Raw genomic sequence first — 16,956 nt, forward strand, 5'->3', positions numbered from 1 at the left:
AATAACAGTCATCATCTGAAAATGATTAAAAACTACCTACTATCCTCACACTTTGAATGGTCATAATATTTTTTTGAGGCAAGCAAATTGGGGAGTACAGTCATGTAATTGGGATTTTAATAATTTCTAGTCCGAAGTGGTGCATTTTGAACGTATTATATAACCTTTTTCTCCAATATAAACATACAAAGTCCCCCCCCATCCGCTAACGTTGATGAACAGTTGATACAGGCTTATTCATCACAGCAGCGGTCTATTCAATTGCTGTTGTATAGTGCAATGACCGTGATAGAGAGCTATACATGTAGCTTCGTCATATCATCATGATTAAGAAAACAATTATTCTTAATTCTTAGACAATCATCAACTTTAACAATGATTTATAACTATACTACATCAATACCAAGTAATCATCAATGTTTACATAAAGTTATCTGGGTTTAAAGATAGAGTTATCTGGGTTTAAAGCCAGTGTATTTTACAGTAGCTATTTATAATACAGTGGCTAAGATCGCTGGTCTATTTATAGCCGGAAAGAGTAAGTAAAGTCTAGATATTCTGTCTATTTCTAGTACTGTTTAAAATTTAATGTAGTACAAATTTATATGGTATAAAAGATAAATACGCAATCCATTGATAAAACCGAAGGATACTTGTAAATATTCTCTGGTATATTTACTATGCTGATCAAGCAGCCTCTAAATCAATATTCAGTACAAGGCAGGTAGTCAAACTTGGTATTGTGAGAGGAGTATATAGCCCAGGGCAAACCCTGCTCAAGCATACTTACCTGGTACAGGGGATACCGTGATCATGAAGGCGGTTCCCCCAGGAAGAGGCCCTCCCATTGCACTTCGGTTGGGCTGACGCCTGCGATAGCCACAAATGTTGGTTACTCGGGTACGTAATTTATTGGTGTGGGGACTGCGTTCGCGCTGTCCCTGAATAAACAAACAATAGCACATCTCTTGGTATATGGACCACGAGAGTATTCATACAGTCTCCTTAGTACATAGTAACCACTTAAAATTGTAAATTTAATAATTATAGAGTACTAATATTTATTTTTAATGAAAAGATAATTTTAATATATATGTAAGTATTTTCATTACACATTACTATAAGCACAGCTCAGTATAGTCAAGAAATGGAAAAATGAAGATGTGAATATTGTCAACTTGTGAAAGTTATAAGGTATTCTCTATACTTATATTAGAATTGTATGGAATATTTCAACAACAAATGATTTAAATGCCACCTATGATACTTAATCTAGCATGGATATCAATTCAACAAAATTACTTGTTATAGATCATACTTTTCCGGTCAAAAAGAAATGGCGGTTTTTTTGTGCAATGCTGAAAAAATGTGAAGAAATCAAAGGACTACAGTAGCCGGTTGCAGAAATATTGGTATTTTTGTAATGTAGTACATCCACAAGTAATCATTTAATCGCTAAGGGGACTTTTGTGACTAATTAATTCGTGCAATCATTTTGCGTAAGGCAAACATTAAAATTACCCCTCCCACTAGCTGATGAAGTGACCAAATGCCCGCGAAAGGACATAGGCGAAAGAGAAATAGATCATCCCCAAATCAAAAACCCCTAAATTTACACGTCTACAAGCGTCACAGAGTAGGAAATCCTTTGAGGGAGTCGACGGACGCATGAAGCCTGAGTGACGCGAGTTACTACAGTGTAGATTCGGACATAGACTCGGACTCAGAGGTAAAAATGTGCACAAGGAAAGACCTGGAAGAGGTAGCAAGCCAGATGGTTGAAAAATTTAAGGAACAGCTTTTGATCGACCTGAAGGATGAATTCACCAAGATTGTCGACAGTAAATTTAACGATCTGAAAACAGAAATTGCAGAAATACGCAAAGAAAACCAACACTTAAAAGAGTGTATCGCGTCCGCCAACGAGGCAAGAGACGAACTCGAGCAATATGGTCGTCGTTCTATGTTGGAGATTCATGGTATTCAAGGGGATACGGGCGACCATCATGAGAACGTCACTGCCAAAATCATGAATCGAGCCAAAAAGTTGAATCTTAATCTGACACCTGCCGACATTGACAAAGCCCACAGACTAGGCCGATTCCGCACTAATTCTACTCGGAAAGACATAGTTAAATTCACCAATTCAAAAGCGAGAGAAACAATGTACAACGCAAGAAAATCCCTTGGTGATCGTATATTTGTCCATGACTCTCTGACAAAGTTTAGGCAGAAATTAGCATATGAGGCCCTGAAGTTAAAACGCGAAGGATCCCTCATAAATACATGGGTCTCCGGAGGCGTCGTATATGGCATCATGACTGTAGCCGGTGTGGATAAGAAAATACAGATTAGAAATATGAACGCTTTGAAGGCTGTGCATGATGGTCAACTTCCCGTGTACTCGGACCCGACCTTCCCGTGAGTCCAGCCGCCACCTCTGTCTGAACTGTCTCACAAACTCTTTCATCCATTATGTGTGCTGTTTCCTTATGGTGACATTGATGATATTTTACCCATTGATAGGTGAATTGAATTCGTATGTACATATTTGACACGTACTATATGGCAAATATCCTACCTTTAACCTGTATTCCTGTTGAAAGATAGACTTAGTGTGGATTGCTGCAAATGTATTCTTTAAAAAATTTATCTCGCAAACAGACGAAGAAAAAGCAAACGCACTAAATAACTACTTTTCATCTATATCTAATGTAAATGACTCGAGTAGTACATTACCTCGTTCTAATTTAAAAACAAATTATTGTTTAAATGAACTTACCATTAACGAACAGGAAGTCATTGACATTTTAGAAAACCTTGACGTAAACAAATCAACTCGTCCAGATCAAATAAGTCAAAGAATGTTAAAAGAAACGTCAAAAACGCTGTGCTTTCCCCTCTGTATGCTCTTCAATCGTTCGATAAATACTTGGGTTTATCCAGAAATTTGGAAACTTGCACATGTAATGCCGTTATTCAAAAAGGGCAATAAAGGAGAGCCTGTCAATTATAGACCTATATCACTTATAAGTTGTGTCGGAAAAGTCATGGAACGAATAATTTTTAAACACGTTTATAATTTCTTGCATTTTAACAGTCTTATTTACTCCAAACAGTCTGTTTTTTACCAGGTCACTCGACAGTTTATCAACTAATCGATATATACAATCAAATATGTACATCATTTGACAAAAAAGAATCTACATGTATTGTATTTTGCGACATTTCTAAGGCTTTTGATAGAGTCCGGTACAGAGGACTTTTGTTTAAACTCAAAGAAAATGGAATCGGCGGGAAAATTCTCGTTTGGTTAGAACAATACATAACAAACCGTAAGCAAAAGGTCTTTATCAACAATTCTTTTTCTGACGCCAAAATATTACACGGCGGGGTCCCTCAGGGTTCGGTGTTATGCCCTTTATTATTTTTGGTATATGTAAACGATATAGCGGAGTCACTCAATAGCGTTACCAGACTCTTTGCTGATGATAGCTCTTTAGCAGTATCAAGTAAAGATACCCAGTTAATTCAAGAGACATTAAATCATGATCTTGATATTATTCTTCAATGGTCTAAACAATGGCTTGTTAACTTTAATCCATTAAACACCGAAGTAATGTTCTTTTCATTTTGTCAGAGAAACTTAAGTTTTTAAGTCAATCATTGAAAACCTGGTTTTGTCATACTGTGGCGTTTCTTGTTTAGCTATTTAAGCCTACATGTATAAGTATGCAGTCATGTGTATTGTTAGCTATTAACTCTGTTTCATTTGTGGAACAAGCACATTTTTAAACTTTTCAGTTTTGGAAGCCAAAAAAACACTAGGCATTGTCATAGTCTTTGTTGTCTTGCAAAAACTTTCATCTTGAACAAAACTTAAAACCCATCCTGGATATTTAATTTAAACTTCGTGAACAATTTGCACATGTATAACAAGACTCATAACTATGTTTTAATGACTGTTGAGTAATCCCCTTGTTTAACTGAAAAAATGTTAACAGATATATGTTGGCGTTCGTTTCTTTGCAGTCGTGCTTCTGTTTTATTATATTTTAGTAAATATACTATGTACACATGTTCTGCTAAATATGATGATATATTTCTTAACTTGCAATCCATGTTGAGAAAATGCTACACGAAATGTATTGCCTAAGTATAACTCTAGCTATCAGTACTTTAATATCAGTTAATTAGGTAATGTTGATCATGTGAACGGGGCATGTAATTCTGCAGTCTACAATGTATCTAGAACTCGTATAGGGTAACTCATGTATGTACATTTATCTTTTGATTTAGTTTTACGTTGAAACTTGTATTAAATAATACAGCAAAAAAAACCATTATCTTACTACGTCATTGTTTAGCTCCCTCACACAGGATATGTCGTGACTTCATTTTATTGTCCTCTCAGTGCTTCAAACATTATACTCAGAAATGGAGAAGTCCTTGGGTGATAACATGACCTAATGAAGTCCACTACGTTTATTAAAATCCACACAAAAGTATGATTATCTTATGAAGAGAAAAAACAACTATTTCCCCAACTATTTATTAATATGCCCCCCTTAGAGGAGGGGGTATATTGCTTCGCATATGTGGGTAGGTCCGTCGGTTGGTCCTTAGGTAGTCCAAAGCTTGTCTTAGTGATTACTCGACAATTCCTCAAAGAATGGTCATCAAACTTGACATGAAAGTTGGGCCTGGCCAGTAGATGATCCCTAGTAATTTTAGGGGTCAAAGTCACAGGGGTTTTTCTGGTAAAAAGGTTGTCAAAGCTTGTCCGAGTGAAAACAATGCCTAGACCTATGGTCATCAAAGTTGACATGGTGGCTGGGCCTGACCAGTAGATGAACCCAATTGATTTAAGGAGTCGTCGGGTCAAAGGTCAAGGTAACAGTGACCTTGAATGCTAAAAGGTTGTCCAAGGGATAACACGACAATGCCTGCACCCAGGGCCCTCAAACTTGACTTTGTAGTTTGGGCCTGACCAGTAGGTGACCCCTATTGATTTAAGGGGTCAAAGGTCAAGGTCACAGTGACCTTGAACGCAAAAAGTTTGAATGTGTGATAACACGACAATGCCTGCACCCATGGCCCTCAAACTTGACATTTAGGTAGAAGGAGACCAGTTGATGACTGCTATGGATTTTAAGGTCAGAGGTCAAGGTCATAACTCTTATTCATCATTAAAATTTACATCGTATTTATTTATTCCCTGCTGCTAAGAGGATACATTTTATCTGCAAATAACAGTCATCATCTGAAAATGATTAAAAACTACCTACTATCCTCACACTTTGAATGGTCATAATATTTTTTTGAGGCAAGCAAATTGGGGAGTACAGTCATGTAATTGGGATTTTAATAATTTCTAGTCCGAAGTGGTGCATTTTGAACGTATTATATAACCTTTTTCTCCAATATAAACATACAAAGTGCCCCCCCCCCCCATCCGCTAACGTTGATGAACAGTTGATACAGGCTTATTCATCACAGCAGCGGTCTATTCAATTGCTGTTGTATAGTGCAATGACCGTGATAGAGAGCTATACATGTAGCTTCGTCATATCATCATGATTAAGAAAACAATTATTCTTAATTCTTAGACAATCATCAACTTTAACAATGATTTATAACTATACTACATCAATACCAAGTAATCATCAATGTTTACATAAAGTTATCTGGGTTTAAAGATAGAGTTATCTGGGTTTAAAGCCAGTGTATTTTACAGTAGCTATTTATAATACAGTGGCTAAGATCGCTGGTCTATTTATAGCCGGAAAGAGTAAGTAAAGTCTAGATATTCTGTCTATTTCTAGTACTGTTTAAAATTTAATGTAGTACAAATTTATATGGTATAAAAGATAAATACGCAATCCATTGATAAAACCGAAGGATACTTGTAAATATTCTCTGGTATATTTACTATGCTGATCAAGCAGCCTCTAAATCAATATTCAGTACAAGGCAGGTAGTCAAACTTGGTATTGTGAGAGGAGTATATAGCCCAGGGCAAACCCTGCTCAAGCATACTTACCTGGTACAGGGGATACCGTGATCATGAAGGCGGTTCCCCCAGGAAGAGGCCCTCCCATTGCACTTCGGTTGGGCTGACGCCTGCGATAGCCACAAATGTTGGTTACTCGGGTACGTAATTTATTGGTGTGGGGACTGCGTTCGCGCTGTCCCTGAATAAACAAACAATAGCACATCTCTTGGTATATGGACCACGAGAGTATTCATACAGTCTCCTTAGTACATAGTAACCACTTAAAATTGTAAATTTAATAATTATAGAGTACTAATATTTATTTTTAATGAAAAGATAATTTTAATATATATGTAAGTATTTTCATTACACATTACTATAAGCACAGCTCAGTATAGTCAAGAAATGGAAAAATGAAGATGTGAATATTGTCAACTTGTGAAAGTTATAAGGTATTCTCTATACTTATATTAGAATTGTCTGGAATATTTCAACAACAAATGATTTAAATGCCACCTATGATACTTAATCTAGCATGGATATCAATTCAACAAAATTACTTGTTATAGATCATACTTTTCCGGTCAAAAAGAAATGGCGGTTTTTTTGTGCAATGCTGAAAAAATGTGAAGAAATCAAAGGACTACAGTAGCCGGTTGCAGAAATATTGGTATTTTTGTAATGTAGTACATCCACAAGTAATCATTTAATCGCTAAGGGGACTTTTGTGACTAATTAATTCGTGCAATCATTTTTGCGTAAGGCAAACATTAAAATTACCCCTCCCACTAGCTGATGAAGTGACCAAATGCCCGCGAAAGGACATAGGCGAAAGAGAAATAGATCATCCCCAAATCAAAAACCCCTAAATTTACACGTCTACAAGCGTCACAGAGTAGGAAATCCTTTGAGGGAGTCGACGGACGCATGAAGCCTGAGTGACGCGAGTTACTACAGTGTACATTCGGACATAGACTCGGACTCAGAGGTAAAAATGTGCACAAGGAAAGACCTGGAATAGGTAGCAAGCCAGATGGTTGAAAAATTTAAGGAACCGCTTTTGATCGACCTGAAGGATGAATTCACCAAGATTGTCGACAGTAAATTTAACGATCTGAAAACAGAAATTGCAGAAATACGCAAAGAAAACCAACACTTAAAAGAGTGTATCGCGTCCGCCAACGAGGCAAGAGACGAACTCGAGCAATATGGTCGTCGTTCTATGTTGGAGATTCATGGTATTCAAGGGGATACGGGCGACCATCATGAGAACGTCACTGCCAAAATCATGAATCGAGCCAAAAAGTTGAATCTTAATCTGACACCTGCCGACATTGACAAAGCCCACAGACTAGGCCGATTCCGCACTAATTCTACTCGGAAAGACATAGTTAAATTCACCAATTCAAAAGCGAGAGAAACAATGTACAACGCAAGAAAATCCCTTGGTGATCGTATATTTGTCCATGACTCTCTGACAAAGTTTAGGCAGAAATTAGCATATGAGGCCCTGAAGTTAAAACGCGAAGGATCCCTCATAAATACATGGGTCTCCGGAGGCGTCGTATATGGCATCATGACTGTAGCCGGTGTGGATAAGAAAATACAGATTAGAAATATGAACGCTTTGAAGGCTGTGCATGATGGTCAACTTCCCGTGTACTCGGACCCGACCTTCCCGTGAGTCCAGCCGCCACCCCTGTCTGAACTGTCTCACAAACTCTTTCATCCATTATGTGTGCTGTTTCCTTATGGTGACATTGATGATATTTTACCCATTGATAGGTGAATTGAATTCGTATGTACATATTTGACACGTACTATATGGCAAATATCCTACCTTTAACCTGTATTCCTGTTGAAAGATAGACTTAGTGTGGATTGCTGCAAATGTATTCTTTAAAAAATTTATCTCGCAAACAGACGAAGAAAAAGCAAACGCACTAAATAACTACTTTTCATCTATATCTAATGTAAATGACTCGAGTAGTACATTACCTCGTTCTAATTTAAAAACAAATTATTGTTTAAATGAACTTACCATTAACGAACAGGAAGTCATTGACATTTTAGAAAACCTTGACGTAAACAAATCAACTCGTCCAGATCAAATAAGTCAAAGAATGTTAAAAGAAACGTCAAAAACGCTGTGCTTTCCCCTCTGTATGCTCTTCAATCGTTCGATAAATACTTGGGTTTATCCAGAAATTTGGAAACTTGCACATGTAATGCCGTTATTCAAAAAGGGCAATAAAGGAGAGCCTGTCAATTATAGACCTATATCACTTATAAGTTGTGTCGGAAAAGTCATGGAACGAATAATTTTTAAACACGTTTATAATTTCTTGCATTTTAACAGTCTTATTTACTCCAAACAGTCCGTTTTTTACCAGGTCACTCGACAGTTTATCAACTAATCGATATATACAATCAAATATGTACATCATTTGACAAAAAAGAATCTACATGTATTGTATTTTGCGACATTTCTAAGGCTTTTGATAGAGTCCGGTACAGAGGACTTTTGTTTAAACTCAAAGAAAATGGAATCGGCGGGAAAATTCTCGTTTGGTTAGAACAATACATAACAAACCGTAAGCAAAAGGTCTTTATCAACAATTCTTTTTCTGACGCCAAAATATTACACGGCGGGGTCCCTCAGGGTTCGGTGTTAGGCCCTTTATTATTTTTGGTACATGTAAACGATATAGCGGAGTCACTCAATAGCGTTACCAGACTCTTTGCTGATGATAGCTCTTTAGCAGTATCAAGTAAAGATACCCAGTTAATTCAAGAGACATTAAATCATGATCTTGATATTATTCTTCAATGGTCTAAACAATGGCTTGTTAACTTTAATCCATTAAACACCGAAGTAATGTTCTTTTCATTTTGTCAGAGAAACTTAAGTTTTTAAGTCAATCATTGAAAACCTGGTTTTGTCATACTGTGGCGTTTCTTGTTTAGCTATTTAAGCCTACATGTATAAGTATGCAGTCATGTGTATTGTTAGCTATTAACTCTGTTTCATTTGTGGAACAAGCACATTTTTAAACTTTTCAGTTTTGTAGCCAAAAAAACACTAGGCATTGTCATAGTCTTTGTTGTCTTGCAAAAACTTTCATCTTGAACAAAACTTAAAACCCATCCTGGATATTTAATTTAAACTTCGTGAACAATTTGCACATGTATAACAAGACTCATAACTATGTTTTAATGACTGTTGAGTAATCCCCTTGTTTAAATGAAAAAATGTTAACAGATATATGTTGGCGTTCGTTTCTTTGCAGTCGTGCTTCTGTTTTATTATATTTTAGTAAATATACTATGTACACATGTTCTGCTAAATATGATGATATATTTCTTAACTTGCAATCCATATTGAGAAAATGCTACACGAAAATTATTGCCTAAGTATAACTCTAGCTATCAGTACTTTAATATCAGTTAATTAGGTAATGTTGATCATGTGAACGGGGCATGTAATTCTGCAGTCTACAATGTATCTAGAACTCGTATAGGGTAACTCATGTATGTACATTTATCTTTTGATTTAGTTTTACGTTGAAACTTGTATTAAATAATACAGCAAAAAAAAACATTATCTTACTACGTCATTGTTTAGCTCCCTCACACAGGATATGTCGTGACTTCATTTTATTGTCCTCTCAGTGCTTCAAACATTATACTCAGAAATGGAGAAGTCCTTGGGTGATAACATGACCTAATGAAGTCCACTACGTTTATTAAAATCCACACAAAAGTATGATTATCTTATGAAGAGAAAAACAACTATTTCCCCAACTATTTATTAATATGCCCCCCTTAGAGGAGGGGGTATATTGCTTCGCATATGTGGGTAGGTCCGTCGGTTGGTCCTTAGGTAGTCCAAAGCTTGTCTTAGTGATTACTCGACAATTCCTCAAAGAATGGTCATCAAACTTGACATGAAAGTTGGGCCTGGCCAGTAGATGATCCCTAGTAATTTTAGGGGTCAAAGTCACAGGGGTTTTTCTGGTAAAAAGGTTGTCAAAGCTTGTCCGAGTGAAAACAATGCCTAGACCTATGGTCATCAAAGTTGACATGGTGGCTGGGCCTGACCAGTAGATGAACCCAATTGATTTAAGGAGTCGTCGGGTCAAAGGTCAAGGTAACAGTGACCTTGAATGCTAAAAGGTTGTCCAAGGGATAACACGACAATGCCTGCACCCAGGGCCCTCAAACTTGACTTTGTAGTTTGGGCCTGACCAGTAGGTGACCCCTATTGATTTAAGGGGTCAAAGGTCAAGGTCACAGTGACCTTGAACGCAAAAAGTTTGAATGTGTGATAACACGACAATGCCTGCACCCATGGCCCTCAAACTTGACATTTAGGTAGAAGGAGACCAGTTGATGACTGCTATGGATTTTAAGGTCAGAGGTCAAGGTCATAACTCTTATTCATCATTAAAATTTACATCGTATTTATTTATTCCCTGCTGCTAAGAGGATACATTTTATCTGCAAATAACAGTCATCATCTGAAAATGATTAAAAACTACCTACTATCCTCACACTTTGAATGGTCATAATATTTTTTTGAGGCAAGCAAATTGGGGAGTACAGTCATGTAATTGGGATTTTAATAATTTCTAGTCCGAAGTGGTGCATTTTGAACGTATTATATAACCTTTTTCTCCAATATAAACATACAAAGTGCCCCCCCCCATCCGCTAACGTTGATGAACAGTTGATACAGGCTTATTCATCACAGCAGCGGTCTATTCAATTGCTGTTGTATAGTGCAATGACCGTGATAGAGAGCTATACATGTAGCTTCGTCATATCATCATGATTAAGAAAACAATTATTCTTAATTCTTAGACAATCATCAACTTTAACAATGATTTATAACTATACTACATCAATACCAAGTAATCATCAATGTTTACATAAAGTTATCTGGGTTTAAAGATAGAGTTATCTGGGTTTAAAGCCAGTGTATTTTACAGTAGCTATTTATAATACAGTGGCTAAGATCGCTGGTCTATTTATAGCCGGAAAGAGTAAGTAAAGTCTAGATATTCTGTCTATTTCTAGTACTGTTTAAAATTTAATGTAGTACAAATTTATATGGTATAAAAGATAAATACGCAATCCATTGATAAAACCGAAGGATACTTGTAAATATTCTCTGGTATATTTACTATGCTGATCAAGCAGCCTCTAAATCAATATTCAGTACAAGGCAGGTAGTCAAACTTGGTATTGTGAGAGGAGTATATAGCCCAGGGCAAACCCTGCTCAAGCATACTTACCTGGTACAGGGGATACCGTGATCATGAAGGCGGTTCCCCCAGGAAGAGGCCCTCCCATTGCACTTCGGTTGGGCTGACGCCTGCGATAGCCACAAATGTTGGTTACTCGGGTACGTAATTTATTGGTGTGGGGACTGCGTTCGCGCTGTCCCTGAATAAACAAACAATAGCACATCTCTTGGTATATGGACCACGAGAGTATTCATACAGTCTCCTTAGTACATAGTAACCACTTAAAATTGTAAATTTAATAATTATAGAGTACTAATATTTATTTTTAATGAAAAGATAATTTTAATATATATGTAAGTATTTTCATTACACATTACTATAAGCACAGCTCAGTATAGTCAAGAAATGGAAAAATGAAGATGTGAATATTGTCAACTTGTGAAAGTTATAAGGTATTCTCTATACTTATATTAGAATTGTCTGGAATATTTCAACAACAAATGATTTAAATGCCACCTATGATACTTAATCTAGCATGGATATCAATTCAACAAAATTACTTGTTATAGATCATACTTTTCCGGTCAAAAAGAAATGGCGGTTTTTTTGTGCAATGCTGAAAAAATGTGAAGAAATCAAAGGACTACAGTAGCCGGTTGCAGAAATATTGGTATTTTTGTAATGTAGTACATCCACAAGTAATCATTTAATCGCTAAGGGGACTTTTGTGACTAATTAATTCGTGCAATCATTTTTGCGTAAGGCAAACATTAAAATTACCCCTCCCACTAGCTGATGAAGTGACCAAATGCCCGCGAAAGGACATAGGCGAAAGAGAAATAGATCATCCCCAAATCAAAAACCCCTAAATTTACACGTCTACAAGCGTCACAGAGTAGGAAATCCTTTGAGGGAGTCGACGGACGCATGAAGCCTGAGTGACGCGAGTTACTACAGTGTACATTCGGACATAGACTCGGACTCAGAGGTAAAAATGTGCACAAGGAAAGACCTGGAATAGGTAGCAAGCCAGATGGTTGAAAAATTTAAGGAACCGCTTTTGATCGACCTGAAGGATGAATTCACCAAGATTGTCGACAGTAAATTTAACGATCTGAAAACAGAAATTGCAGAAATACGCAAAGAAAACCAACACTTAAAAGAGTGTATCGCGTCCGCCAACGAGGCAAGAGACGAACTCGAGCAATATGGTCGTCGTTCTATGTTGGAGATTCATGGTATTCAAGGGGATACGGGCGACCATCATGAGAACGTCACTGCCAAAATCATGAATCGAGCCAAAAAGTTGAATCTTAATCTGACACCTGCCGACATTGACAAAGCCCACAGACTAGGCCGATTCCGCACTAATTCTACTCGGAAAGACATAGTTAAATTCACCAATTCAAAAGCGAGAGAAACAATGTACAACGCAAGAAAATCCCTTGGTGATCGTATATTTGTCCATGACTCTCTGACAAAGTTTAGGCAGAAATTAGCATATGAGGCCCTGAAGTTAAAACGCGAAGGATCCCTCATAAATACATGGGTCTCCGGAGGCGTCGTATATGGCATCATGACTGTAGCCGGTGTGGATAAGAAAATACAGATTAGAAATATGAACGCTTTGAAGGCTGTGCATGATGGTCAACTTCCCGTGTACTCGGACCCGACCTTCCCGTGAGTCCAGCCGCCACCCCTGTCTGAACTGTCTCACAAACTCTTTCATCCATTATGTGTGCTGTTTCCTTATGGTGACATTGATGATATTTTACCCATTGATAGGTGAATTGAATTCGTATGTACATATTTGACACGTACTATATGGCAAATATCCTACCTTTAACCTGTATTCCTGTTGAAAGATAGACTTAGTGTGGATTGCTGCAAATGTATTCTTTAAAAAATTTATCTCGCAAACAGACGAAGAAAAAGCAAACGCACTAAATAACTACTTTTCATCTATATCTAATGTAAATGACTCGAGTAGTACATTACCTCGTTCTAATTTAAAAACAAATTATTGTTTAAATGAACTTACCATTAACGAACAGGAAGTCATTGACATTTTAGAAAACCTTGACGTAAACAAATCAACTCGTCCAGATCAAATAAGTCAAAGAATGTTAAAAGAAACGTCAAAAACGCTGTGCTTTCCCCTCTGTATGCTCTTCAATCGTTCGATAAATACTTGGGTTTATCCAGAAATTTGGAAACTTGCACATGTAATGCCGTTATTCAAAAAGGGCAATAAAGGAGAGCCTGTCAATTATAGACCTATATCACTTATAAGTTGTGTCGGAAAAGTCATGGAACGAATAATTTTTAAACACGTTTATAATTTCTTGCATTTTAACAGTCTTATTTACTCCAAACAGTCTGTTTTTTACCAGGTCACTCGACAGTTTATCAACTAATCGATATATACAATCAAATATGTACATCATTTGACAAAAAAGAATCTACATGTATTGTATTTTGCGACATTTCTAAGGCTTTTGATAGAGTCCGGTACAGAGGACTTTTGTTTAAACTCAAAGAAAATGGAATCGGCGGGAAAATTCTCGTTTGGTTAGAACAATACATAACAAACCGTAAGCAAAAGGTCTTTATCAACAATTCTTTTTCGGACGCCAAAATATTACACGGCGGGGTCCCTCAGGGTTCGGTGTCATGCCCTTTATTATTTTTGGTATATGTAAACGATATAGCGGAGTCACTCAATAGCGTTACCAGACTCTTTGCTGATGATAGCTCTTTAGCAGTATCAAGTAAAGATACCCAGTTAATTCAAGAGACATTAAATCATGATCTTGATATTATTCTTCAATGGTCTAAACAATGGCTTGTTAACTTTAATCCATTAAACACCGAAGTAATGTTCTTTTCATTTTGTCAGAGAAACTTAAGTTTTTAAGTCAATCATTGAAAACCTGGTTTTGTCATACTGTGGCGTTTCTTGTTTAGCTATTTAAGCCTACATGTATAAGTATGCAGTCATGTGTATTGTTAGCTATTAACTCTGTTTCATTTGTGGAACAAGCACATTTTTAAACTTTTCAGTTTTGGAAGCCAAAAAAACACTAGGCATTTTCATAGTCTTTGTTGTCTTGCAAAAACTTTCATCTTGAACAAAACTTAAAACCCATCCTGGATATTTAATTTAAACTTCGTGAACAATTTGCACATGTATAACAAGACTCATAACTATGTTTTAATGACTGTTGAGTAATCCCCTTGTTTAACTGAAAAAATGTTAACAGATATATGTTGGCGTTCGTTTCTTTGCAGTCGTGCTTCTGTTTTATTATATTTTAGTAAATATACTATGTACACATGTTCTGCTAAATATGATGATATATTTCTTAACTTGCAATCCATATTGAGAAAATGCTACACGAAATTTATTGCCTAAGTATAACTCTAGCTATCAGTACTTTAATATCAGTTAATTAGGTAATGTTGATCATGTGAACGGGGCATGTAATTCTGCAGTCTACAATGTATCTAGAACTCGTATAGGGTAACTCATGTATGTACATTTATCTTTTGATTTAGTTTTACGTTGAAACTTGTATTAAATAATACAGCAAAAAAAAACATTATCTTACTACGTCATTGTTTAGCTCCCTCACACAGGATATGTCGTGACTTCATTTTATTGTCCTCTCAGTGCTTCAAACATTATACTCAGAAATGGAGAAGTCCTTGGGTGATAACATGACCTAATGAAGTCCACTACGTTTATTAAAATCCACACAAAAGTATGATTATCTTATGAAGAGAAAAACAACTATTTCCCCAACTATTTATTAATATGCCCCCCTTAGAGGAGGGGGTATATTGCTTCGCATATGTGGGTAGGTCCGTCGGTTGGTCCTTAGGTAGTCCAAAGCTTGTCTTAGTGATTACTCGACAATTCCTCAAAGAATGGTCATCAAACTTGACATGAAGGTAGAAGGAGACCAGTTGATGACTGCTATGGATTTTAAGGTCAGAGGTCAAGGTCATAACTCTTATTCATCATTAAAATTTACATCGTATTTATTTATTCCCTGCTGCTAAGAGGATACATTTTATCTGCAAATAACAGTCATCATCTGAAAATGATTAAAAACTACCTACTATCCTCACACTTTGAATGGTCATAATATATTTTGAGGCAAGCAAATTGGGGAGTACAGTCATGTAATTGGGATTTTAATAATTTCTAGTCCGAAGTGGTGCATTTTGAACGTATTATATAACCTTTTTCTCCAATATAAACATACAAAGTCCCCCCCCCATCCGCTAACGTTGATGAACAGTTGATACAGGCTTATTCATCACAGCAGCGGTCTATTCAATTGCTGTTGTATAGTGCAATGACCGTGATAGAGAGCTATACATGTAGCTTCGTCATATCATCATGATTAAGAAAACAATTATTCTTAATTCTTAGACAATCATCAACTTTAACAATGATTTATAACTATACTACATCAATACCAAGTAATCATCAATGTTTACATAAAGTTATCTGGGTTTAAAGATAGAGTTATCTGGGTTTAAAGCCAGTGTATTTTACAGTAGCTATTTATAATACAGTGGCTAAGATCGCTGGTCTATTTATAGCCGGAAAGAGTAAGTAAAGTCTAGATATTCTGTCTATTTCTAGTACTGTTTAAAATTTAATGTAGTACAAATTTATATGGTATAAAAGATAAATACGCAATCCATTGATAAAACCGAAGGATACTTGTAAATATTCTCTGGTATATTTACTATGCTGATCAAGCAGCCTCTAAATCAATATTCAGTACAAGGCAGGTAGTCAAACTTGGTATTGTGAGAGGAGTATATAGCCCAGGGCAAACCCTGCTCAAGCATACTTACCTGGTACAGGGGATACCGTGATCATGAAGGCGGTTCCCCCAGGAAGAGGCCCTCCCATTGCACTTCGGTTGGGCTGACGCCTGCGATAGCCACAAATGTTGGTTACTCGGGTACGTAATTTATTGGTGTGGGGACTGCGTTCGCGCTGTCCCTGAATAAACAAACAATAGCACATCTCTTGGTATATGGACCACGAGAGTATTCATACAGTCTCCTTAGTACATACATAGTAACCACTTAAAATTGTAAATTTAATAATTATAGAGTACTAATATTTATTTTTAATGAAAAGATAATTTTAATATATATGTAAGTATTTTCATTACACATTACTATAAGCACAGCTCAGTATAGTCAAGAAATGGAAAAATGAAGATGTGAATATTGTCAACTTGTGAAAGTTATAAGGTATTCTCTATACTTATATTAGAATTGTCTGGAATATTTCAACAACAAATGATTTAAATGCCACCTATGATACTTAATCTAGCATGGATATCAATTCAACAAAATTACTTGTTATAGATCATACTTTTCCGGTCAAAAAGAAATGGCGGTTTTTTTGTGCAATGCTGAAAAAATGTGAAGAAATCAAAGGACTACAGTAGCCGGTTGCAGAAATATTGGTATTTTTGTAATGTAGTACATCCACAAGTAATCATTTAATCGCTAAGGGGACTTTTGTGACTAATTAATTCGTGCAATCATTTTTGCGTAAGGCAAACATTAAAATTACCCCTCCCACTAGCTGATGAAGTGACCAAATGCCCGCGAAAGGACATAGGCGAAAGAGAAATAGATCATCCCCAAATCAAAAACCCCTAAATTTACACGTCT

General features: G+C 36.4%; 4 non-coding genes across 4 annotated transcripts; all 4 read left to right on the top strand.

Moving 5' to 3' along the window:
• The first annotated feature begins 782 nt into the window (after window positions 1-782).
• LOC128212634 (U1 spliceosomal RNA) lies at window positions 783-944 on the top strand. The gene has a single exon (XR_008257553.1). It is a non-coding gene; the product is annotated as a U1 spliceosomal RNA (small nuclear RNA).
• A 5,091-nt stretch (window positions 945-6,035) lies between these two features.
• Window positions 6,036-6,197, top strand: LOC128212635 (U1 spliceosomal RNA). The gene has a single exon (XR_008257554.1). It is a non-coding gene; the product is annotated as a U1 spliceosomal RNA (small nuclear RNA).
• A 5,087-nt stretch (window positions 6,198-11,284) lies between these two features.
• Window positions 11,285-11,446, top strand: LOC128212636 (U1 spliceosomal RNA). The gene has a single exon (XR_008257555.1). It is a non-coding gene; the product is annotated as a U1 spliceosomal RNA (small nuclear RNA).
• A 4,665-nt stretch (window positions 11,447-16,111) lies between these two features.
• On the top strand, window positions 16,112-16,273 carry LOC128212637 (U1 spliceosomal RNA). Its single transcript, XR_008257556.1, has one exon. It is a non-coding gene; the product is annotated as a U1 spliceosomal RNA (small nuclear RNA).
• Window positions 16,274-16,956: the final 683 nt, after the last annotated feature.

Source organism: Mya arenaria, chromosome 12 (assembly GCF_026914265.1).
Source record: "Mya arenaria isolate MELC-2E11 chromosome 12, ASM2691426v1".
NCBI lineage: Eukaryota > Metazoa > Mollusca > Bivalvia > Myida > Myidae > Mya > Mya arenaria.